The sequence below is a fragment of the Spermophilus citellus genome (assembly GCF_964194105.1).
Source record: "Spermophilus citellus genome assembly, chromosome: 2".
NCBI classification, from domain to species: Eukaryota; Metazoa; Chordata; class Mammalia; order Rodentia; family Sciuridae; genus Spermophilus; species Spermophilus citellus.
Genome location: NC_138183.1, coordinates 185524737 through 185551654, shown reverse-complemented (window position 1 = coordinate 185551654; position 26918 = coordinate 185524737). Strand labels below are relative to the sequence as shown.

The window sequence follows — 26918 nt, the reverse complement described above, 5'->3', positions numbered from 1 at the left end:
GCTAACAGAACTGAAATCAAATGTTCTCTGTACCCTGTGCTTTGCATCCCTTTTCACCCTCAGAAACCTTCTGGAGATGCCTAAATAAAGGATCTTGAAGAAGGTGCTCTGGGAGCATTTGCTAATTTGAGTGGAATTGAAGGACCAGGCTGGATGTCATGGGAGTACAGAGAAGTCAGCAGGGATAGGGAGGGCAGTGAGTTGTAAGGAAACTGGATGTGTATGAATGGGACCTGCCTGCCTCCAAGCTGTTTCTAGACTACTGATAAGTGGATGCTTCTTTAAAGCCTCTTTCAAAAGCAGAAAAGAGAGTAAGTTTGCTTTTTGTTTGTTTTGTTTTAATATACAAGCCTAGTTTCTCCAAGTGTTTCCAAGATGCCACTTCTGAAGCCTCCCACCATCCAGATCTGTCTCTGAACATCTTCCTTCAAAAATATCCTATATTCTTAAAATCATAACTCCCAGAAATCGATGCAATGATTTAAGTTGTGGTCAGAATGTAAAATGAGCTAAAAGCAATATCCCTTCCTTCACTCTGAGCTTCAAAATTAATGTAGCCTAAGATGATGTAGGCATTTTGCTTTGTTTTTAGTAGTCATACATATTCACTGACCCATTGGGGTTCACATGTTTTATTTAAGAAATGTGATCTTAATTGACAAAAATTCTGTGGTCCTGATGTTTTCCAAAATCTTTAAGAGATACTCAATAAGGAGACTTTATATTTCAAATTGTGACCATGGTTAAAGAGGTTTCAGAATCACCATCATTGTTTCCTAAACAGAAATGACAGCTAAAATGTTTTCTTTTCAATGATTCATAAGGAATTGAAGAACAAATCCATCCTCAATGTAGCTGCTATTTTCTTCATTTGTTTTCATATGTTTGCTTCACAAATTGAACAGAACTTTAAGAGGCAAGTTCTCAAGGAAAGAAAACTGACTAAAATGGTCAGATATCCCAAGAAATACTCATATTGGGATTATAATTTTTAAAAAATTAATTAATCATTCTGGATCCACATTGCTAACTTTATATTTCTGAATTGAGGTTTTGTGAGAAGATTGTGTCAAGATTTATTTAAAAGGCCTTGAAATGTTAGAAATATCCAATCGGCAGGGACTGTGGCTCCTCTTAGGGTTCTGCCTTAGTAATAGTGAAGAAGATATTTTTTATCTCTTACTAGGGTTTCTATAAGAATGCACCAGGAACCTGCATTTCACAGAAAATCAACTTCATGATCTGTAAGGACAAGGACAAAGAAAGGGTAGAAATGGGCATATAATACAATTAATTGTAAATCCTCAATAGTAGGAAAGGCTATGAATAAATAGGGGATGAATTAGATTACTAAATTAAAGAAAAGCAGTTAGAACCAAAAATGCCATTTCTCCCATTATATTCAGAATTAAAATAAATATAAGAAACATTCTTTAATCAGAACAATAGTGCACTAATTTTTTGTCAAGCCCAATTTTCAAGAATTGAACGTTTATGTAGCACCTATTCATGTCCAAGAAATAGCAAAGTACTGGGAGTATCAGGAAAAATGAAGCCAGTTTCCTGATCTCTAGTAACTCTTAATTGAGAGTGACATAAATTAACAAATTATGATACATATAAAAAGCAATGGCAAAAGAAGGGGGGATGGATTAATGGTAGAGCATATGCTTAGCATGCATGAGATCCCAGGTTCAGTGTCCCCCAAAAGAAAACAAATACACTGGCAGGCAAATAAGCCCACTACTCCGAGAAGGTTTAAGCAGAGAGAAGCAATCCACAAGTAATACCCAACTCATCCACACTTTAGACCAGCTTGTCTCTCTTAGTTGGGTCAAACCACATACCTTTTCTAATCCTTTCCTAAAAATCTTTTAAGCTGCACCCTCCATTACCATATCCCTAAGGTCTTGTGCTCCACAGTACCCAGAGAATTCATTTTGCACTTGCTAAGCATTTTTGCATGGGCTGCTTCCCAAGCAAGACAGCCAAAACCTGCAGCACCAGCTCCAAAGAAACTCTGCAGCTCTTGAATTATTCAGGACACTATTAAAATGAGACTCATGACTCACAAGGCAAATTAATTTTAATTTTTAAACAGGCAACATTTTAATCTGTTCATTTACTTGAAATGTATCCATCCTGGCATTTTTATCATCAAAAGAGTAAGTAAAGCTCACAGTGGAAAGAGAAAAATGAGCTGGCATGTTCCTAAACTGGCCCACTCTAATGTCCAGGAAGAGGTCCTGCAGAATGAGCAAAATCACATGGCCTATTCTAGGAGGGTATGTATCTTAAAATTCCAGCTCAAGTCTTAGAAGTTCATGGCTGGAAAATCCACTCTCCCTCTGCTTTTGTTATAGTGGCATGTGGTCAGGAAGCTGAAATCTAGCATCCTCAGCCAGAGCGCTTCCATTCTATAGACTATTTCTATACAAAAGCAAGAGGAAAGTGAACCCAGTGGCCTGAGCACTAAGCATAATCCTCGGAACCATAATCCTCAGAACCAGCACAGGGAATGTGGTATTGCTGCCCTTTGTGTTCTGGCCCATGTAACCCACAGTTGCTCAAATAAGCTTTACTGTGCTGAACTGAATGTCACACAGAAAACCCTTTCCAAACAGGGAGTTTCTTTTGTTTTGTTTTTTTTCCTTTTCCCTTAGACTATTTCTGCCCTCCACAGCTAGAGATTGAAATGCCCTAGAAATGACCAGTGGCCCCATGAACAAAATAAAACCACCACTGCTGCCTACACTTTGCTTTGGAAATGACTCCAAATTCTAAATTCCAACTCTCATCATTCAGAACTTGTATCAGGACAGCTTCCAGGTGCGAGCTGAAAATAAGAATGCCAAGGTGGAGTCAGGCTAGATTGACACCAGGCCTTCTCCCTCCAAACCAGGGCTTCAACTACTGTACTCCACGGTGGAATCTGAAAGTCCCTCAGATGTTCATGTGACTTCCCTTCCCTTAGTTGGCCTTCCTAATTGCTGAAAATCACGAAAGAAAGAAAGAAAGAAAGAAAGAAAGAAAGAAAGAGAGAGAGAGAGAGAGAGAGAGAGAGAGAGAGGGAGGGAGGGAGGGAGGGAGGGAGGGAGGGAGGGAAAGAATGTTTTTGAGACCCCTCATTGTGGCCTCACCATTCCAATGTCAACTTATATATGTTATAACATGATTTAATTTTTTCAATTAAATTTAAAAAAATTAAATTTCAATTTAATTTTTTTATTAGAAAAATTTGTATATCTATTTCATATCTGACAAAAAGTGAGGCTGAACAGATTTATTATCAAACTCAAAATCACACAGAAAACCCATGGTGCTGCTCAGATTTTAATCCATGCCTGTTCGACTTTAAAGTTCTTGTGCTATGTACTGAGAAGAATTGGGGCAGATTGGGTAACTCTGAATGAGAAAGGAATCATCTGCTGCACAGCTGTAGTGTGCTTCTCAACCTGTGTGATGACCTCTCTGACCCTCATGTTCCTCACCCCTGTATGAATGAATTACAGATCTCAGTTCCTACCCATCTGTCTGATCACAAGTTCTCATACTCATCAAGGGACTTCCCCAAGTTACCACAAGGCTGATGGATATTCCTAGCATTTTAGAAAGAGTCCCAAGGGTCAGAAAGATAACTCTGTTCCATTCTATTCTGACACTCTTAGCTGTGTCTCCTTTCCAGAACCCTGGCACTGCCTATCAGTCCAGTCTATCACCTCTCTTTCTTAACATTTTCCTATTTGGTCTCTCAGCCTCCTGATTTTCCTGCTTTCAATCCATACTCCACACTGACTTCGAAGATATGGCTCCAAAATGTAAATTTGCACATTATTAAGCTCCTCACCTAGTAACCAGAGTGTTACATTCCTCCATATTCTGCCCTCTGACTCCATCCTTATTCTTGGCAGCTCTTTGCATCCCACCTCCAAACATACCTCAAATACTGCAATTTTCCATAATGCAGGTACTGAAGTTTTCCAAATATGGCAATATATATGTGCATAGGCGCATGCACACACACACACCTCCAATTAGTTAACCCCTAATCATTTTTCAAAACCTAAAGCAAGTACATTTCTTTCATGACACCTCCTGTGGCTTTTGTAGAAAAGTTTATCACTCATCTTTGGAATCCTACTAGGGTTTTTTTTTTAATGATACTTAAATTACAAAGCCTATCCCATATCAATCTTTCAACTTTTCATATCATACTCTCTGTTTCTTTAGGAAAGAGAGACCGACCATATGCGATTTATCTTTGAGTCTCACTTTGCATATACAAAATATTTGGCAAACTCAGCTAAAAATAACTAGTTTAATAATTATCAAGTGCCTCAGTCTGGCTGGGCACAGAATCACGAGCCACTCAAGCAGGAACAAAACTTTATTTTTGAAAAAGCGGCCAATACTCCCTATGTGCCGGCAAGCCAAAACCGGTCCACCCATGCGCCGCGTCTACCGGAAGGGGGGGGCGGACCTCCCCCAGAATTCCCTCCTACTATCCTTCCCCAACCAATGGGAACTCTCCAGGAGTCCCATGAGTCCCGTAGCAGGCCAAGGTGAACAACAGGAGTCCAATTTCCATATGAATGTAAATCTTAACATAATCATATCATCTCAATGGCTAGCTGGCGTCACCTTACAACCGAAAGTGCCATGCATCATATTATTTGCTTGTGACTCCTAGCATCTGCCCCCTTCTGTTTAATTAAGCAACAGGCAATGTGGCTAGGGACCGTGCCTGTTAGGTATGTCCAATTCAACATATGGTTCTTACCCGTCATCGGAAAACTGACCTCTAGGCGTCAGCCTCCTGTCTTAGGTTGATACCACTGCAACTGAATCATACCCGTCACTGACTACCGGTCCAGTATATAGCCATACCTGTGGATAGGCCTATGCACCAGTGGGGGGGGGGTGAGGTTCTTTGCCTCACCTCTGTTGGCCCCCAAATTTGACCTTGGTGCTGGTGGGGGGGTGAGGTTCTTTGCCTCACCTCAGTTGGCCCCCACATTAGACCATCACTAGTAGAAGGGAGGAGGATACAGAAATGCCACGACATCAAGTCAATAGACGGCTCTTTAGGAAAAATTGCATCACTGGTGACACTACAGTAAAGATACGCCAGCACTACCATAATTCACTGCATCAACAGATAGAGCACAATGCATACAAGTGATACATAGTCCAGGCAAGTTTTGTAAGCAGTTCAAAGTGGAGGAATCTATCAATATGTCCATTTCCTCCCAAAATAAATCGACTCAGTGATTGAGCATTACTTGTTGAGTTATTATTCATTGATGCATCAGTTTATACAGTTTGTTGTGATAATTATTGAAGAAGTTGTAGTTTGGTTTCATCTTTGTCTTCATCGGCACTGGGATGAAAATAGGGATTAACAATGATGTTAAGAAAAGAGAAGAAAAAAAATGTAACATTTCAACAGGTATTAAGAAAACAATTTTTAGAACAATTTACATTATCCTGAACAGAATTATTAAATATAATAAAAAGGAAAGGTGAAAGTAAACAAACAGATCTGTTAACCTGCTTATTTGTACACATATTAAAACAGTCTTCAACAGCTGTTTACCCAAATTAAATTAAACCATTAAAATCACGTGAATAATAAAAAAAAAATTGGGATCCATATTTTTATGAGCGCTCCTCATATATGATATATGGACATACGCACATACAGACATACGACACAAAACAGAAACGTGCACATGTAACATACAACATATAAGACAATAGTAAAGGCCTTGTAGATTACCTAGGTGAAATCTCCATTGCAATGTTTAAAAACTCCATAGTCAAAAAATAAAACTGATCAGAAAAACATTAATTTATGTCTGTATGAGCTCAAAATTAAAATGGAACTTTATGATGTGGGAAAAGCAATAATAAAATAGATATTGAAAAAAGCATCCTGGTTGATCACAGTCGAAGATGTAAGAATAGCCAAGCTGGAGTTCTGGATATCAGCTGTTATGGATTTGAGTCAAATCATCTTCTTTTTCTGTAGAAATTGTTTTGGTTAATCTCTCTGGAATCCAAATTGGCTGCTGTTCCTACTGTGGAAAAACACAGACAGAACCCCGACTCCAGACTATCACTGGATCCGGACCTTTCCATTGTCCTGTTAGAATATCTTTCCAAAGTACCTTAGGCTTATGTACATTTTTTGGATACAAATGTCTTTCCGCAGCACTAAGTCCCGATGAATCCAAATTTTAAAAGTTTAGAGTAAAAAGGGTTATTTTAAGTTTATCTTTCGGGGATATATACCCCTTTCCAATTCCCTCCTTTTGTTTTAATAAGTACATTTTAATAGTTTGATGAGCTCTTTCAACTATGCCTTGTCCTTGTGGATTGTATGGAATTCCTGTTATGTGAGTAATGCCAAATGATGAGCAAAATTGTTTAAAAGAGGTGGAAGTATAACCAGGACCATTGTCCGTTTTTAACTGTTTTGGAACGCCCACAGTGGCAAAATTTTGTAAGCAATGAGCTATAACATCTTTAGTTTTTTCTCTGGCATGAAGGGAGCCCATCAAAAATCCAGAAGAAGTATCAACTGTAACATGTAAATATTTTAATTTTCCAAATTCTGGCAAGTGTGTGACGTCCATCTGCCAAATATGGTTAGGTATCAGTCCTCTAGGATTGACTCCAAGATTAACTTGTGGTAAAAATGTCACACAATTTTGACATTGTTTTATTATATGTCTGGCTTGTTCTTTAGTTATTTTAAAATGCTTTTGTAAAGTATTAGCATTGACATGGAACCTTTTATGAAAATTTATAGCTTCTTCTACTGTGGAGAAAATATGTATGTCATGTGTAGATTTATCTGCTAGTTCATTGCCCATACTAAGGGCTCCAGGCAATCCTGTATGTGCCCTGATATGTCCTATAAAGAATGGATCTTTTCTGTCCCAGATTAGACTTTGTATAGCGGAAAACAAAGAGAAAACAGTAGAAGAAGGTGAGATCCTACCAGCATCTTCAAGGGATACTATAGCATTAACTACATACTGACTATCAGAAAATAAATTAAATACAGAATCTTTAAACATCATAAAAGCTTGTAATACTGCATTAAGCTCTACCTTTTGAGCTGATTGTTTGGGTACTAAAAATGTAAAAGTTTGATCAGGAGTAACTACTGCTGCTGTACCATTGTTTGACCTATCAGTGAATATATTTGGAGCATTTATGATAGGGGTTTTTCTTGTCATTTTTGGAAAAACTACAGGATGCTTAGACCAAAAAGACAACAAAGGATTAGATGGTAAGTGATTATCAAATGAAACACTAGTTTTACACATGATTATTGCCCAAGTATTTAACTCATTAGCTAACTCATCAATTTGATCCATAGTATATGGAGTAATAATTTTATTGGGAGAAATCCCAAACACTCCCTTTGCTGCTTTTATTCCTTTGAGTATTAATTGTCCTACAGCCTCAGGATATCTAGTAAGAATAGTGTTAGGAGAATAAGATAAATGTATCCACAATAATGGACCTTCTTGCCAAAATACTCCTGTAGGAATATTTTTTGTTGGTAGTACAATAAATAATAAAGGCAAACTTATATCAATTCTATCCAAATGCATATTTTCCATATATGTTTCAATGATTTTTAATGCTTTTCTTGCTTCAGGCGTTAACATGCGGGGTGAATTTGGATCTGATGGACCTTTTAGAATATCAAATAAAGGTCCTAACTCTCCTGTTGGTATGCCTAGATAAGGCCTTATCCAATTTATGTCTCCCAATAACTTTTGAAAGTCATTAAGTGATTTGAGTTGATCTACTCGTATTTGAATTTTTGGTGGACGGACCATGGTTGAGGATAATAGAACTCCTAAATAATTAATTGGAAGATTTAATTGTACTTTATCTATTGCTATCTCTAGATTATAATTTTTCAATAAGTTTGTAAATGTGGCATAACATTCTAGCAATGTGTTTTTATCTTTATGTGCCAATAACACATCATCCATATAGTGAAATATTTGTAGTTCAGGATTTTGATTTCTAAGTGGCTGGATTGCTTTATTAACATAAATTTGACACATAGTTGGGCTGTTAGCCATCCCTTGAGGGAGTACTTTCCATTCATATCTCTGATCAGGACCTTCATGATTCAGTGCAGGGATAGTAAATGCAAAATGTGGACTATCCTCGGGATGAATTGGAATTGAAAAGAAACAATCTTTAATATCTATAGCTAAAACATGCCAGGTTTTTGGTAAAGCAGACAATTGGGGAATCCCTGATTGAGCAGGTCCCATAATAACCATCTCATTATTAATGGCTCTTAAATCTTGTAATAATCTCCATTTACCAGATTTCTTTTTAATGACAAAAATGGGAGTATTATGGGGGGATACGGAAGGTTGTATATGTCCTTCCGTTAATTGTTGTCTGACCAAGTCATGGGCTACTTGTATCTTTTCTTTAGTCAGGGGCCACTGAGGAACCCACACTGGTCTTTCTGATTTCCAAGTAATTTTGATTGTCTCAGTGGCCCTTTCTGAAAACCCAATCCATGTCTATTTATTTCTTGATCTATTTGAATAGGTGCTGTCGTACCTTGTTCTTGTTCTCTTAATCTTTTTTCTTTCCTAAAGCCTTGTTTAGCCCTAGTAGTGGGCGCGTTAGGATTGATGTTATTTGTTAATGTCAATCCTAATTGATCTAGGACATCTCGTCCCCATAAATTTACGGGAAGATGATCCAATACATAGGGCTGTATAGTTCCTTCACATCCTTCAGGATCCCTCCAATCTAATACCATAGCATTTCTATGGGGATTTGTTGACACTCTTAGGCCTCGAAGCATTTGAGTGGCTTGTTGTAATGGCCAATGTTTTGGCCATTCTTGACGAGATATGATGCTGAGGTCAGCACCTGTGTCCAGCAGCCCATTAAAGTCATGTCCTTGAATATTTAATTTTAGCATTGGGCGAGAATCTAAATTTAAAGACAGCATAGCCCAATCTACACCTGTGGAGCCTAATCCCTTGGAACCTCTTTCTACATTACAACTGGAAAATTTATCATGCAGGCTGGGTATTATTAATAACTGTGCTATTCTATCTCCTGGTGAAATTACTGATATACCTCTTAGAGAACTAGCTATAATTTTTATTTCACCCTCATAATCGGGATCAATTACCCCAGGACTTATCATAAGTCCTTTTAGTGTAGAAGAACTGCGTCCCAATAATAAGCCTACTGTTCCCTGGGGAAGAGGTCCTTTTACTCCTATGGGAATGATTTGAACTCCCATCTCTGGAGTTAGTACTGCTCTGGAAGAGGCACAGATGTCCAACCCTGCGCTCCCTCTAGTTTGTCTGATGAGGGATTTAATGGATAATGTGTCCTGGGCACTACCTTGATGGTGCTGCTGGGTTCCTCCATTGCCCCGTATATTTGTGGTTTTGGGCCCCGGGGCATTGGGCCCTCTAGTCCGTTTTTTGGCAATGGAGCCTGATACCTTTCTCCACGATATCGTAGGTAAACCCTTGGTCCTTGTCCGTTTTTTGATAACGGAATACCCTCTATGGTGGTTTGAGAACGGCATTCATTAGCCCAATGTTTCCCTCTATGGCATCATGGGCAAATACCCGGTATTCTATTCCTTTGATACCTAGTTTTGTTAAACCCTCCTCTTATGGGGCAACTCCTTTTAAAATGTCCTGTTTGATTACAATTATAGCATGTTTTTGGCCTAGCATCTAAAGCCTGTTGTACTGCTGCTAAGACTTGCCCTTGTTCATTAATGTCTCTACATAATTTAATATATGTGTTTAAATCTTCATGTCTCCATGGTCTAATGACCTCTCTGCAGCAACAATTTGCTTGGTCATAAGCCAGTTGGTTTATAAATGGCATTGCCTGTTCTGTATTTCCAAATATTCTAGAGGCTGTTTGAATAAGCCTATCTACAAATTCAGCGTAAGGTTCAATAGTTCCTTGTATTACCTTAGATAATTGACCTTGTAAGTCTCCATGCCCCTGTAAAGTTTTCCATGCCCTAACTGCATCTACAGCAATTTGTGCATATACGCCAGGGTCATATTCAATTTGCTGTCTTTGACCCTCATAAGGTCCCTTTCCTAATAACATATCTAGATTTCTTTGAGGGTAACCGGCTTCTGCATTTCGCCTAGCTGTCTCCATGCAAAATTCCTCATTGGCAACCTTCCATAACAAATATTGTCCTCCATTTAGCACAGATCAACACATGTTAGCCCAATCTGCTGGTGTCATGTCCAAGTTGGTAACAGATTCGACCATGCTTACCGTGAAGGGAGCTTGCGGCCCATAGGTTGTTACAGCCTCCTTTAATTGCTTTACTGTTTTGAAATCTAAAGCACGGTGAATTCGTTGCCCTCCTGCCTGCTCAAGTACAGGGCATGCTAATCTTTGGGGTCCTGCCTCAGAATTCCGTCCATCAACTACGGGAGTTGAGGGTCGCTCAGCTGTAGATGGAGCTGTTGGTTGAATTACGCCCTTTGGTGATAGAACGGAGTAAGTAGCAACCTCCTGTTGTAATTCTCCACCTGATGGCTGTTTTTCCTCTAAGCTTTCTTTCTTTAAATTTTCCTCTGTCTGACTAGCTTGAGAGACCTTCTCTTTTGCTTGACCTAGCGTTTTTTCTACCATAGTTTGGACCTCTAACAATTTACTTAACAGTTTTTCGGTTTGTTTTTTACTAGATTCTAATCTACTATAAAGGTAACGTAACCCAATAAGATAGGATAAAACAAAGCCGAAGCAGAATGAAACAAAAACGGAGCAGAGAATGGTTATATCAATTTTCTCTTTCTCAGGGCCGAATAACTTCAAACCTTGAGCCAACCATTTTTCCCAGTTTGCCTGAGAAAATTCTAGGGCTAGGGAGCTTGAAATAAAAACAAAATAAATCAAAACAAGAACACATTGTTTTTTGAAATGGTCACCCATTCTGTCGCCTTCCCTCAGGGGCGAGCAATTTTACTCACCTGTAAGTTTCAGGCGTTCCCCGTCCAGGCCACCAATTGCCTCAGTCTGGCTGGGCACAGAATCATGAGCCACTCAAGCAGGAACAAAACTTTATTTTTGAAAAAGCCGCCAATACTCCCTATGTGCTGGCAAGCCAAAACCGGTCCACCCACGCGCCGCGTCTACCGGAACCAGGGGGCCCGACCTCCCCCAAAATTTCCTCCTACTATCCTTCCCCAACCAATGGGAACTCTCCAGGAGTCCCGTAACATGAGTCCCGTAGCAGGCCAAGGTGAACAGCAGGAGTTCAATTTCCATATGAATGTAAATCTTAACATAATCATATCATCTCAATGGCTAGCTGGCATCACCTTACAACCGAAAGTGCCATGCATCATATTATTTGCTTGTGGCTCCTAGCAATCAAGTAATAAAATCAGGGTAGCTTGAATTTTACCCTCCATTCTCTCAATAGTTTTTTTCTGTTATGAGTCAATCCATCTTTTGAATATTATTTTCACACCTCATCTAAACTGTTTCCTGTTTGGAGAAATAACCAGGTAATACTCATCTCAACCATGTGGCATTACAGTCCATATAAATTAATAAATGGCTATTCTGATTTCTACATCAAGAATGTGGCTAGTTTAAGTCAGTCCTTGTGGGGCTGATTTCCTCTATTTACATTGGGAAAACTGATTTTCAAATTGAATCAGAATAATTACAGAACAAGATTTTAGGTCTATGTTAAAACAGCCAGTTAACTTTTATCTTTATGGAACTGCTCTTTAATTGAAGTTTAAATTGTTGTAAGACCTTAATCACTGAATATTAAAATGTTTAATTGTATAATAAAGGATTGAATTAGATCCTGAGTCACAAATTCAAATGCAAGCTGTTAGCATAAAAGAGTGAATTCTACTGGGTGTTAGACCAATGGAGCATAGTGTAATGTATGGCTATCATACTCAATCATGATTCCTACCTGATCACAATGACCACTAAAGCATAAGACATCAACACAACACAGCCACAGGCCTTGTACATCCTGGTGAAGAAGTTATCTTGTTATTCCCTATGCTTTAAGACTGCAATCTATGGCTGCCATTTCCATGACATTTATTCTTTCTTCTGCTTATTCCCTCACTAGTAAGTATTTCAAGCACTAAAGTAGTGCCTACTAAAATTAAAACTTTAGACAAATAAAATTTGACAAAGTTTATTTGAATAAAGAACATTCATGAGTTGAGCACCACTCAGAACCAAAAGATGTTAAAGCAATGTGAACAGTGAGCTTTTTAGATTGAACCTAGAAGAAAGTAGAGAAGCCTCCTGATTTACTACAATGTTTTGAACATGGTGTGATGCGGCATTTGCCTTACTTGTGCATGACATGATCAACTGACTGTGATTGGCTGAAGCTCAGCTATTGATCATTGGCTGAAATCTGGATATTTGTTACAAAAAATATATATATACTCCTATGTCAGATTTCTTTTTTCTTTTCTTTTTTTTTTTTTTTTTTTTTTTGCTTGCATAGTAAAGTCACACTTTGTTACACAAGAAGTCATGGTACAGAGAAGTCTCAGGCTAATGGCTTATTTAACATGGATAGGAGTGCTGGTATGAATAAACATGACCCTATCTTCAAAGGACTCCAAGGTCTGGTGGAAGAGATAGACACTTAAATAATTAAAGACAGTAAGTCGTGCTCAAGAGGTTTGACAACAAGCTGTGGGAACACAGAAAGATATTGTCCATGCACAGAGCAGTTGCTCTGGGAATGTCAGGAAGACATCACAAAAGAGGTGATATGTGAACTTAGTCTAAACGGATAATAAGTATGTCTCAGACAGAGAAGGTTTCAGGGTATTCCAGAAAGATGAACAGCATGGGCAAAGGTGCTAGACAGTGAAAGATCTCAGAGTAGAGGGGGAACGAACTGTATAAGCAGTTCTCTTCTTAGTTAACGCTGTAGGAGGTGAAGTAATGCAAAGGAAAGGGGCAGTACTTCTGGGTTCCACTGAAGCTTGTCCCAGACACTTAAAAGTCAGTAATCCTCATCACAAGCACCAAGCCACTCACCATCTGTTCTGTAGGTTTTCCAGGCAAAGAAAAAGTGAGCAAGACATCTCTCATTCTAATACACCCTATTCATGCAGTCAGTTTATTTTCTTGTGGGGAACTGCTCGGTCTAGTAAACAAAAACCTCCTCCTCTAAGACCCACTATCCGGAGGGACTTTCCACTGGAAAGCAATTTGATTCATGTTCATTCTTTCTACTGATGGCTGGACACTAAATATTTAGCTTATCATATTCCTTAATTGCCTATAAACACTAAAGGTAAAGGTTGTTCAACTCCTTATTAATGTTTTATATAGATTTCTATACCCTTGAGTTGAAGCTCGCAAGTAGGTAGCAAAATAAAAATAAACAAAAATAATAAAAGCCGCTGCTTGCATATAGCACTAAACATGCTCTGGATGTAATTCCAACTGCCTCACAAACATTAATTCACATGAACTTCCTGGTAGCCCAGTGAGGCAAGCCCTGTTGTTGTCTTATTTTACAGATGAAGAAGCTGAGGCTCAAGAGCTTGCTGATAAGTATTGAAACTAACTCAGAAAAAGATACCAGACTTTGCTCTTAAGCACTATGATATACTTACTACCTCATGATTCAATAAATAGAATTCTGTCATTCTGTGTGCTCAATGCTTTGGATAACTTGTGTCATTTAATCTTCATGACAGCCTATATTATGAATTAAAAGCTGAGGCTTGGAGAGGATAATTTACCCCATGTTGCACAACTGTTCAGTGAAAGAAGTTGAATTAGACTTCAGATCTATCTGACTTAAAATTTATGCCACAGTGTCTGAATCTGTAAGTGCTAAGGATTTACCCAGAAGGAAGAGAACCAGTTAACAAGGCAGAAGGCCTAACTTCCCTGATGACATTACTTGAATTTTAATGCCCATATCTTATACATTTGAAAATACCTGAAACTGAGACTCTTTATTAAGACTCTTTTTGAGAGTGAGTTTTGCCTGTATCCATGGATTTCAAGCAGGGCTCTTTGAAGGCCCAGAGATTTCTGCAATGGGAAGAAGTTCAAATCTTCCACATAATTCCTTAAAACAATCAGCTTTTTTTGCAGTAACAAAGCACATAGATCTCAAGGATTTGCAACAAAGCTTTATATCTCATTCACCTTACATGTGGTCTGCAACATGCCATTGCCAGAAGCAGCATCTCCTCCACAATCAGTAATTTGATAGCTTACTAATCAATCACAACCCCCTACTGTGCTAGCTTATTTGCTCTACTACCTCTATATTCAACCTCAATGGAATCATGGATGCAATGACCCTTCCACTTTCTCTCTAACCAGCAACCTTCTACCATGAAGACCCCAACCCAGATTCATAGCCCATGGCATTACCAAAGCTCATAGTAATATCCCTAACTCTCCAGCTTCAGTGACCCTTAACTGTGTTCATCCCAACCCTGAATACAGTTAACTATCTGCCTTCTCACCTCATTCATCCAGCTGAATTTGTTAAAGATCATCACTAACTGAGAAAATTGCTTTCATCATATATTCATGAACACTACCACCAAACAACATTACTTCACAATGTTACTTCATTCTTTCAAGAAACTCAGCTTCCTACTAGACAAAAATCCTACAGTTTCTCAAAGATCTCATACTTCACCCTTTTTTATAGTAATTGGCCTTGTATTTTATTGTATTTGTTTTAATATTATTTATTAGCACAGTAACAAATGCAGACATAAGAAGTCTGCAACATACAACCAATCTACTGAGTGACTCCTATTTCACACCCTAACAGCTTAAGGTATTTCACTACAGGTTTTCACAAGTCCTGATTTAAACCTTTTAAGTAGATTTACATATAAAATAAAATACATTAACTACTGATCTCCTACATGGTGTCTTATATATATGAGATGACAATGTCTAAAAACTGTTAAATAAGAATGTGCCCTTTCAGGAAGGGGAAAAAATTCCAGATTTTTTTTTAAACAAAAAGTATGTAGTCTTAGGACTTTTACATAAATTACCATATGTGTAACCTGTACAAAATTAAGCTGTTTTAAAATTTGACTATAAGCAATTGAACCCAAATGTCTAAATGTTCATTCTTTTCCGTACTACATTTCAGCTAATATTGCAAAACTATTGACAGTTTTAAAAGTTGCTATTACCAATTTTGTCTTCTGTAGCAAGATACCTTAAGTTACAACAAAATAAGACTAAATAATATCTGTTATAGAAATACCCTACTCTTTACCAGCTCCCACCCTCCCCCACCCCATGAAAATCATAAGCAGCTCTCTTCTGTGACAAATAATGTAAGAATTGTGAAAACCCAATTTATGTAGCGTATCTCTTGGTTCACTGTCTGGCCATTCTGCTATGTTCTGCTCTGTTGGTCATATACTGAGTGGCAATACTTCCCACCAAAGGATCAGCAGGATTACAGTCTGTAAGAAGTGAGTAGATAGAAAGGAGAACTGTAGGAATGGTTAGTGCTGGACTCCAATTATCTTTCAATATATCCAAGCAAATATCTCCTTGACTATTAATATTACAGGGATAGATTCTTGTTCAAAATGTAACCTTTGGAGGCTTGAAGGGATATTCTGATGTAAAAGTGATATCGAGGAAAAATACACCACCATCGTACACAGATCCTGGAGGCCCTAGAATGGTTGATCTCCATTCACAGATGTTATCACCTTTGGGACCAGCACTGCAGTTAGGTGGAGGGTCTAAAGTGATGTCTGCCAGTTCCTTCTGAATCCCCTTGGCACTGGTGAAAAGAAGCTTGGAGTTTTTGCTCATGCTGACTCGATTCTCCTTCTTCTGAGGGGTGTTTGTTTCTTTCTCGGTTTGCTGGTTGGAGGACAAAGTTGAGGAGGAGGAGCTGGCACTGGCCCTCAAATCATCATCCAACAGGGCAAATCCCCTACCCCACCCCACAAACGGCCCCTCTTTGTGTCTGGCTCCTCAGTGCTGCTGCGGCTGCAGCTGTGGCTGGGCCTGGCCACTCAAGCACAGCAACAGAAACTATTAAACAGGCAATGGCTTCTGTATTTTATTTTAAAGAGAGAGAGAGAGAGAGAAGAAACCACCTGAGAAGCTCCCATTCCTTCCCTTCATCAAACATACAAATCTGTAGCCATTTGGCTTCCCCTCTTGTTATAACCACAAAGCATGAATTCTGCTAACAATGGTCTTCACATTTGGATTCTACTCTCTCTTGTCCTCATTCTCTCCTACTCTCTCTTGCAACTTTTCTCTTCTCCTCTAGTGGGTTTTTTCTACATCATCGTTTATATGTTATCATATCTCCTGTTTTTTTTTTAAGAAAACTTTCTTTGTTCTCATATTACCCTCCTCTAGCTATTGCCTTCATCTTTCTTCACAGTAAAACTTTTTGCCAAAAGTTAAAAATAATATCTACCTTATCTAAAGGGACATGACCAACAAATATTAAGCACCCTTCACCAGATTGTATCTATGCCAAATGTTCAATAAATAATTGCAAGCACAGGAATAAAATAATAATTGCTACTGACACAGAAATTTCCTTATATATACCTGCACAGCACTTAGCAGTATAAGGAGAGTCTCTCATTTTCCCATATGAGGATGCTATGAAGTTGGTACTTATTTTATTCCAGTTATTAAAATAGTGTATTTGAAACTTTAAAAGTTAAATTTGCCCAAGGTCACACAATTAATAGAAGACATGACTTGGATTTTCTTATGTCTAGCTCCGTAGTCAAAGATTAAATTCCCTGAAACTCACCCCATCTTCTGTTGCTTTAGAACCCTCTACATACCTCTAACTCACAAGAAAGGAGCTTTTACAAAAGATAAAGGAATACTAGGAAGCACTTCTGTGAAGCTGGATGATCCTGGCACAACTTCTGATTCCTTGGGATATCAAACCATGAGCAGATCCACTAGGAAAACTCCAAGGGAAAAAATATTGTTATGGGGAAAACCAGATTTAACTCACAGTAAAAAAAAAAAAAAGGAGAAAATCTTATGTGGAGGGTTCAATAAGGTAAAGAGGCTCTAATGAGAAGAATGTAGTTTAGAAGAGAGGATAGATCTGAGTATGGGTTAGGAAGAGAAGAAGGTGGACAGATGGTTACCTTTTCATGGCTGAATGGATGCACCTTTGGGGAGAGGATAAATTGTGGGAATCATTAACACAAATTCTTAAGAGGACGTGAGATAATGTGACCCAGGATGATGAGCCCACTGTGACCTTAGTGCAGATATTTAAATTGCTCCTATGAATTCATTTAGGGAAAGCACCCAGCACAGTGCCCAGTATCTAGTCAGAGATGAACAGTGGCTGTTACTATTATTATTCAGGATTCATCACATAGTGGTGATTGAATAAATGAAAACTGCCTTTTTATAGTAAATTTTTAGAATTGTGTATTAGCAGAAACCCCCATGAATCAGAGATGAGTGGAAATGGCTAACATTTTTTTCATTCTTACATATATTTTTATTTGACTTAGTTATGTTCAACACCAGGATATACCCTGACATTATCACAAAACCGTGGAACTGAACCCACTCCAATTTAGTCCCCAGAACTTCCCCCTACTCCTGTCCCCAGTGACCCTCCCTCCACTCCACCAATCCCTCTTCAATCCATTTACAATTTACTTTTATTTAAAAACCAATGTCTCTTAGGTATACCCAGTGCTGGGACTCACCATGCCACATGCATGCATCCACACATGAAAGTTTAGTCAAACAGTAGAGTGAAATGGACATAATTTTCCTATGTTTATATATGAATACACCACCAATGTAACTCCACATCATGTTTAAACACAAGAATGGGATTCTAATTAAAATAAGTTATACTCTATGTATATATGTCAAAATATACTCTACTGTCATGTATATCTAAAAAGAACAAATAAAAAAGAAAGCTCAGATTCATTCTACTGTTCTTCCCTTTCTAACCCCTTCTCTCTCTTGCTAAATCCCATTTATCTATTCCACTGATCTTTATTTTGATGAAATTCCTTCTCTTTCTTTTTTCCTTTCTCTCTTTGTTTTTTAACTCCCTTCTTTATTTTGAATTGACGTCCATTAGACCTTTGACTTTTGAGTACTTATTTCATTTAGCCTGATAGTCTATAGTTTCCTTCATTTACCAGAAAATACCATAAAGTCATTCTTTATGGTTGAGTAATGCTCCATTGTGTATATATATACCATATTTTTTATTCCATCACCTGTTGAGGGGCACCTACATTGGCTCCATAGCTTAACTATTGTGAACTGTGCTGCTGTAAACATTGATGTGGCTGTATCACTGTAGTATGCTGATTTAAAAATCTGTTGGATACATGTCAAAAAGTGAAGTAAAGCACTTACTCATTCGGTTTTCTCAGAAATTCCTTAGAGAAGATATAAACATTATCCACATTTTCAGGAAAGTTAAATAGTTTATAAAAGATCAGGCAGTAAATAGTTGTTAGAGGCAGGACCAAACTCATGTTTTTAATCACCATCCCATAATGATCAATAAAGTTATTGGGTATTATGCAATCTATTTCTCTAGCGCATATAATAAGGTTCAGAAACATTACAAAATGGGGGGTGGAGACAGGAGGAAGGAGAGGGAGAGAAGGAGGAAAATCATGCCAACAAAACCTCATTAACTCTAGCTCAACATAAATGGAAGAGAAAATGGATAAGAATCAGAAAACATTCAGCGAATGAGGCAGTGAACTCACTCTCCATATTAAGCCTGACAAGTTGACTGGCTTAAACATCCTCCAAGATGTTCTAAATCAATGGGGAAATTTCAGGACCAGAGGGAAAGATGAATGTGAAAGTTCTTCCCATTAGATAACAAAAAGTCAAGTGGGAAACATGGCAAGTTAAAATACAGTGACTGCAAAATCAGTAACCATTTGAAGAATGTAGCTTGAATGTTTCAGAGGGCAGACCGCCCTCCCACAAAAAAAAAAGAAAGAAAAAGAAAAGCAAAGAAAACTGAAAAAAAGTGTGAAAGATTAAATACGTCTAGCAAAGGCAGGAGGAAAAAAATATATCAAAGATAGGGAAGGGTTGCCTAATCCTACTGTGTATCAAACATTTAATTCTATATCTGCTCTTTGAAATATGTTAAATATGCCCATTTGACACAAGAACATTGAAGCTTAGAAAGGCAAAGTAAATTTTCCAAGGTCATTCAGCTATTGTGGTGAGTTGCAAGCACAGCTACTAAGAATCAGAACATGAGAAATCTTGACTTATAAACCCATGATCTTTTCATTCCCAGGGATGAAAAAAGAAATAGACAGATATGGAGAGCCTATTCAAGAGGTTTATCAAGGAGAAGAAAATGGCATGGAGTCTCAGTTCTTTTCTTTCCTTCGAGGTGGTATGAGTTCTCATACCTCAGAATTACAATTCCATTTTTATACTCTTACTTGTGGGATATTTGGCTTATTATGGATCCGTATCAGGTTCTGTGGATCCTTCTCAGGTTCCTTGGATCTTTTTCTGTTTTTGTATTTTTCATGGAACCAAACACAAGGTAGATAAGTTAGGGACTGGGACTGGTAGAAAACACATGAACACACACACACACACACACACACACACACACACACACACACACAATTTCCTTTTCTTATTTAAAGAAGGCCTCACAGAGGAGCAGCAGTTAGAGCTTTCTCGCCATAGCTTAACCAACAGGTGTCTACAGGTGCCAGTTTTATTACTCATGCAAGGCAGGGCTCTTCTGTATCTAAAAAAGCTTCTTTATGATGCACCACATCTTCTTAGAGTTCCTATCACTGTTCTAGAAGAACTTAATTCCCTTAAGGGATATTTAAAGATATCAAGAACATCGTGATTTTTTCTCTCTTCTTTCTCTTTCTCTCTCTCTCTCTCTCTCTCTCTCTCTCTCTCTCTCTCTCTCTCCCCCCCCCCAAAACTTTAGGGCCTGTTCTTGCAATATTTCACTCCTGGTACTAAATTCTTTTTCAGATAAAAGTTCTGGGTAGAAAATGATAGAAAGTCCAATTCAAATGACTTAAGCAATAAGACAAATTTATTGTTTCATGAAACCATTCATATAAATCCTAAATAAGGTGATTCCAGAGTTGGTTAATTCAGTTACTCAATGTTCTTAAAGACAGGGTTTTTTTCCATCCTCAACATATTGGTTTTGATCTAAAGGTAGCTCATGCAATAATTTAAAGAGGCTGCTGTATCTTTCTAGGTTCCCAAATAAGAACAACAATACATTCTTTTTAGAAAGAAGGAAAACTTTCCTAGAGTTTTGTCACTAGACTTCTTGCCTTGTCTCAGTGCCCAGGATTGGCTTGCAAGAAATTTGGGAAAATGTAAGTTCAATGAGGGAACGTTGCCTCTTGGATTCACTTCAGTAGGCACAGAATTCACAATATCTGTTGTGAATTATATTTAAACAACTATTTAATTTTATAATTTGTAATAATAAGGAAAAAATAGTGATAATATAGTATACCTGTTGAGACCTACATTCAAATGGCCTGGGATTATTTTTTGTGCCCTCTTTTGGGATGCCAGGTAAACAAACTTGGAATAATAATAAATCTATATTCATAACATACTTTTATCATTGCTTTATATAGAGTTGTTTATTCACTTATTTATTAACGATGTAATAGAAACCCATGAGCTCATCACTGAAAACAAAATTTAAGACCATAACTATAACGTACATCTAACCTTTGAACACTCCCATAACCATTTTTCCTGTCTAACTTCATCCAAGATAGTAATCCTAATGAATTGTATCAATAGTCCCTTGATTTTCTTTTGTTTCTCTATTTTATCATGTATTTGCATATTCTAAAAACATTTTTACTTTATCGTTTTCAACTTTAAAATAATAGAACCACTGACAAGTAATATTTGGGCATTTATTTCAAACTTGATATTGTATTTGCTAACGTTCCCCCACATTTTCACAGGTCATCATAGTCAATTCACTTTGATGCTTATGCAATAGTCCACTTCCTATTTCCCTGTTGTTTTATCACTGGAGCCATTTCACATGTTTCTACTATTGTAAAAATAGCCATTGTAAATAGCTGGTATCACTCCCTCTGTATGGAAGTAGGAGCTTCTTTTAGGTATTTACACCTCTATGTGGTTTTGCTGGATCAGGAGGTAAATGAATAATTGAACCTGGTAGGATAAAGAAAACTGTCTTCATAAGTAGCTAAACCAATTTACATGCCTAATAGCAACTTCTAACAGAATGAGAAGCTCCATAACACCCCTAGTATATGGTGCTATCATTTCCCTGGTTCCATTTTTTCTATTTGTGCTTTCTTTGTTGATTTTCAGAGTACACCTCCCCCCCACACACACACATACATGTGCCCATGCACACATATATGTCCCTCGTATGTTTGATCCAATCCCTTTATTATTTGTCCCTATACGTGGGTAAGTAACTTAATCTATCTCTTCCTCAATTTTTCACCTAAAAAAATAAGGCAAAATACAGTTCTTACCTCATAGAGTTGTTTTGATTAATAAATGAGTTAACATAGAGAGGTGTCATCCTTGCATAAAAGACAATTAAATTCCATGTCTCTGAAGGCCCCTCTTCATTTCCAAGAATCTAGCCAAGTTAAGAGAACAATGAGAATGAGTCTGGTCTAGAATGTACAAGAAAGTATTATCTTAAAAAGCACTGGCTTTCTTTCACATATGGTGGGAGTCAGAACAAGTTAATGGTATCTGTAGAAAGCTGTTTTCTTGCATGCACACCAAGTTCTTTGAGATGCTGGTCATACAGTGGGACTAAACAAGCAAAGTTGATGCTGCTTCTGTAATTTCACCTATAAAACACCTGGTGTGGATCAGAGAACTGTGGACAGAGAAAGGCTCATTCAGCTGCCTGCCACTGGAAAAAGCATGGTGGGGTCATAAAGGCACTATATTCTGGCAAAGTACCATGTGAAACAGGTGCACCTGTACACCAGAAAGTCCATAGCTAATGGACTTTCTGGCAAAGCACCTGCCCAGCCTGTTGCCACTGGGTCCTCCCTGTAAGGATTTCTTAAAAAACCTTATGTCTTACATCGCAACTCTGGGTCTTTTTTGGTCTCTTGGCCACCTATCCATCTGCTGCTGGACAGTGGATGGCACAGAGAGCAATTCACATGGCAGCTGACATACAATTAAAGTGTTAGCTCTCATTATCACATGGAACCTACTATGTGCTATGCCTTAAAATGTCTTATTTCATTTACCTCACAAAATCCTATGAGGTAGTGATGTTATCATTCCCACTTTACAAATAAACAAGTTACAATTTTAAAAAGTCAAATAATTTGCCCAATATCATAAAGTTAGGATTTGAGAGGACTAGAGTAAGTCCCCCAAAAATCTGACACAGAACCTCTGTTTTTAACGATATTGCCTCTTTTCTTCACCATGAAATTGAAACACTCCTGTGAAATTTTGCAACAGGAGAAAGATACTTGAAAGTGACACTCTGACCCATTACATATGTGAAAATAGAGTTTCTACCTTTCAGAGCAGTTAATGAAATTCAGAGTGGTCAGTATATATAGTGGTAATAACTGGCACATAATATGTGGTAATAAGTGCTAGCTACAATTATTATTTTCTCATAATATCTCACAAATTCAATGTGACTAGCCTACTACCTATTTCATCAATGGGAATGTGAAGCTTCAAGAGGGTAACTTGCCTAAGAAAATGTGCTACCAGACTCCTAACAGACCTATATGCTTGCCTGATTGTAAAGTCTATGCACATCTTACAATACAAATGGATGAAGTTCTGTGCCAAAGAAGAGGAATTATATAGCCTATGTGGGGACATGCAAATGTGGACAACTGCTGTTATTAAGAAACAACCTAAAAATTATGGAAAAGAATTAAGTCAAATCCCAAACAAATTGATCTACCTAGATCATCTCACTGAAAAATTTTCATTCCTACTTAAGGGTCAGGTCATTGTTTCCATGTTGTACACAGAGAAAGAAATTAAGATATATTTAGGATACTTCAATAAATATATGTATACTACAGTAACTGTGATAAGTATCAGGAGTGGTGAAAATGGGCCTTAGAATATTAAATCCTGTGGCATATGATTCATGTTAAAATTATCTACTTTATAGTCTTCACCTCTACCTACATAAATAGTATGAACATTTTCCCATATTTGAAAGGCTTTGGGTTGAAAGATGAAATTGATTTCTTCTGTATGGCTCCACAGAAGAGATCTAAGACCAATGTATGGGGCATTACTGTTATTAAAAATAAACTAACATTTATTAAGCAATTATTATCCATCAGGCAATGTGCTAAGTACTTTATATGAATCATTTCATTTAATCCTGACAATGATGCAAGTGGTGGGTTTCATTCTGTGGATGAAAAAACAGAGGCTTAGAGCAGTTAAATTATTTGTTAGTAATTTATGACTGATGAACAGTGGATTCTAACTCAGGATCGCTGATATCCAAAAATGCATATTCTCTACCACAATGGTATATGCTTAAAAGTAAGAAAAGCATTGAAACAGAGCTGTCTGAACAGTGTCATGTCTCCATTGCCAGAGGTATAAAAGAAAGAGCTGGGAAACCATTTGAATGGATTCTATTAAAGTGATTTGAATATTTATTAATTCAACCCATATCTATTAAACACTGACTATATAGAAGTCACTATCTAATAAGCTAAAGATTAAATTAAAAGCAGGATTCTTTTCAAGAAATTGGATTAGAGTATGAATGAATACTAAACTGAATGATTCTTTAGTTTCTCTAGCCATGTAATTCTGTGATTCTTTATTTCCTTTATTTCAAATAATGCTAGTAGTTCCTAAAACAATGAAAACAGAAGGAACTTCTGTAAATCCAGCTGATTACTCTCTTTCTCAATATTTTACTCACTCTCCTAGTCAATATGCTGATTTTAATTACGTTCAATGCCACTTGGAGTTGAGAAGTGAAATCCAGGCATCTCTGCAGTTTTTGAAATCTCACACTGTGATGTAGAGTGAGCCGCCCATTTCCTAAGTATGTGGTTATGTTCTCACTGCAATTTCATCAGGGATAGGAGATTATCCATTTTTCTGCTTGAAATAATCATTTCATTTCTTGTCTTCAGTTTCAATAGCTTATATATTTGGATAACAAGAGTATAGACATCACTTTTGTTTCTTCTATTTACCAAACATTATGAGACATTTCCCCACAAATGACGGAGCACATTGAAAGGAATAACACAAGTGCCAACATTTCCTAACTCATTAAAAGTCTATTGAATTTTTCAATTATATACTTGGAGAAGATTTTATAACTAAAGTGGTTTTGAAAAAATCATTCATGGTCATTTTTACATTATGCAGTTTCTGGCAAAGATATAGCCACAAAGAAGGATATTTCCATAGTCATCAAATTTTATTGATTCTGTGCATCTGATAGGAAAGTGGCAACTGATTATTACAAAGTTGGGCAGTAATCATGATCCAATTTGTATTTTCTGACTTAAGTGTATGTCACACCACAAAAATAGAAGAGCAAGAAAACGCTATGAGGCATTGAAAAACAGCTTAAAACTTTCAATGGTTCCACCATTGCCCACAGTGACTTTTCATCAGATTGGTCCATAGAGCTTTGAATATAACATTCATGGGAGTCTCACTTTTCAGCTTTTTAACTCAGGAGGCCTGGGGTGAGCCCAGACATCAGAAACACATTTGAAGTCTACTGTCTTAAAGAAGAACTACTGATTTGCCTAAAAGGATCCAGAGTCCTTAGCATGGTCAGTAGAATCATGTTTAAACACCACATTCCATCCTCATTTCTCAACTACCTCATACTGAACTATTGAATCATACTGAACTATTTGTGGTTTTTTTGAAAGCATCATGATTTTGCTTGCAATGTCCTCTTTGCTGGAGTAAACTTTTCCCCTTGAATACATGGTGCATTATGTCTTCCCTGCTAGTGTGTGAGCTCCCGGTATTCAAGTCCATAGTCTATTATTCATCTCTTATCCATAATGCTTGGACAACTAGCTAATAGTGGTGCATGCTAAATTACTATTTATTGAATGAAAAACCAAGTGAATGAGTAAATGGTATCATGATCTACGCAATCTTGTAAGCCAAAACTTTGAATCCTAGACTTTTCTCTGGTGTCCGGTCACCATAGTCATGAAGTTACCTAGAGCTGAGGATTCGACAGCTGTAGGATTTGTTTTGATATTTTACTCCTGTTCTTTCCAATTACAAATACAGAAAAGTTTTGTCCATGGACTAGTGTCAACTTTATGCCCCTTTACGATACCACATGGTCTTTGGTCAAGTCTAGACACCCTGTCATGCTCTACAAGGCTTTTATGCTCTGTTTCTACCTGCCAGTAGGCCATTTTCACAGGATTACCATAACCATAACTCACCATACACCCACTTGGACCACTCAGACCTTCAAGATGGGCCATTATCTCTTTCTTACCACTGTGTATTTATGTATATTTTGCATATATTTTTCCTTCTTTAAAAACTTTTCACCCTGGTATATTTCACCTGCCATAAAAAAATTTTCAGCTCAGCTGTTCAGCTTTCCTGGAAATTTTCCTCAGCAAATTCTCACCCTCCCGATGTGTCAGCTTTTTATCACTGTGACCAAAGACCGAAAAGAACAACTTAGAAAAGTTTATTTGGGTTCATGTTTTCAGTGGTTCAGTCTATGGTTGCACAACTCCATAGCTCTGGGCCCAAGATGAGGCAGAATATCACAGTGGAAGAGCGTGGTAGAGGAAGCTGCTCAGCTCATGACAGCCAGGAAGACGAAGACGAAGATGAAGATGAAGACGAAGACGAAGAAGAAAGACAGACTGACAGAGACAAAAAGCATGCAAGGTGCCAGGGACAAAGTATAAACTCCAAAGATATGCCCCCAGTGACCTACTTTCTCCAGCTGTACCAAAAATTACCACCCAATTAATCCATTCAAGTGGATCAATCTACTGATTAGGTAAAATCTCTCATAATCTAATTATTTCAAATCTGAACATTCTTGCTTTGAGGGGCACCTCATAGCCAAATTATAACAGTCTTGCTAGTTGCACATCCTCCTGGTAGTTCTAGGCTCAGGTGATTGCACAGCTATCTGTCTTATCTGTCTTTCCCAGTAGTCTAAGGAATTTTCAAGGAAGAGATTCTGGCACCTAGGGCAGACATATTTCATGTGATTCTGACAACTCTACAAGTTGTATTTGTAATGTAACTCAAGACTTTCCTTCCATCAACTTGTTTAAAATGCATTTAGTTTGATGATGTAAACATAGTTTTCCTTAAATTAATATCATCTGGAAAACATTTTAATGAAAGATATTATATAATAATGAGAGATGAAATTTGAGAATTAAAAATTAAGAGATATTTTATCAGGAAAATGTCTTCCAAGAGGGTTTTTGCAGAATGCACCTGCGGAATTGAAGGTCTTTCATAACATAAGCACTGTGCTAGACACAGAGTACACAAAGGTAATTCCTACCCTCAAAGAGTTAGCCACTAAATTTAATTATTAAATATGAACCACAGTATCAATATTGATCAATTCTGACCACAATTCTGAGGACAAATGTGCTCAGAAGTAATTTTGCATAGTCATAGAAGCTTAAACAAATTTATGTTCTGTTTCCTTTTTCTGATTGTAAATCCCACTTAAAGATGCCTTTATAAATGCCTTTAATTCATTTATTCATTCACTTAATAAATATTTCCTGATCATGTCTCAGGCACTTTGCTGAGCACAGATAGTTCAAAAATCACCATAAGAT

The 26918-nt window shown here is 37.5% G+C and overlaps 1 pseudogene across 1 annotated transcript; it reads right to left on the bottom strand.

Moving 5' to 3' along the window:
- Positions 1 to 15408: 15408 nt before the first annotated feature.
- Positions 15409 to 25574, bottom strand: LOC308641699 (ubiquitin-conjugating enzyme E2 E1-like; annotated as a pseudogene). The gene is made up of 3 exons: positions 25488 to 25574; positions 22172 to 22260; positions 15409 to 16003 (listed from the first exon to the last, which is right to left on the bottom strand). The product of its transcript is annotated as a ubiquitin-conjugating enzyme E2 E1-like (transcript).
- Positions 25575 to 26918: the final 1344 nt, after the last annotated feature.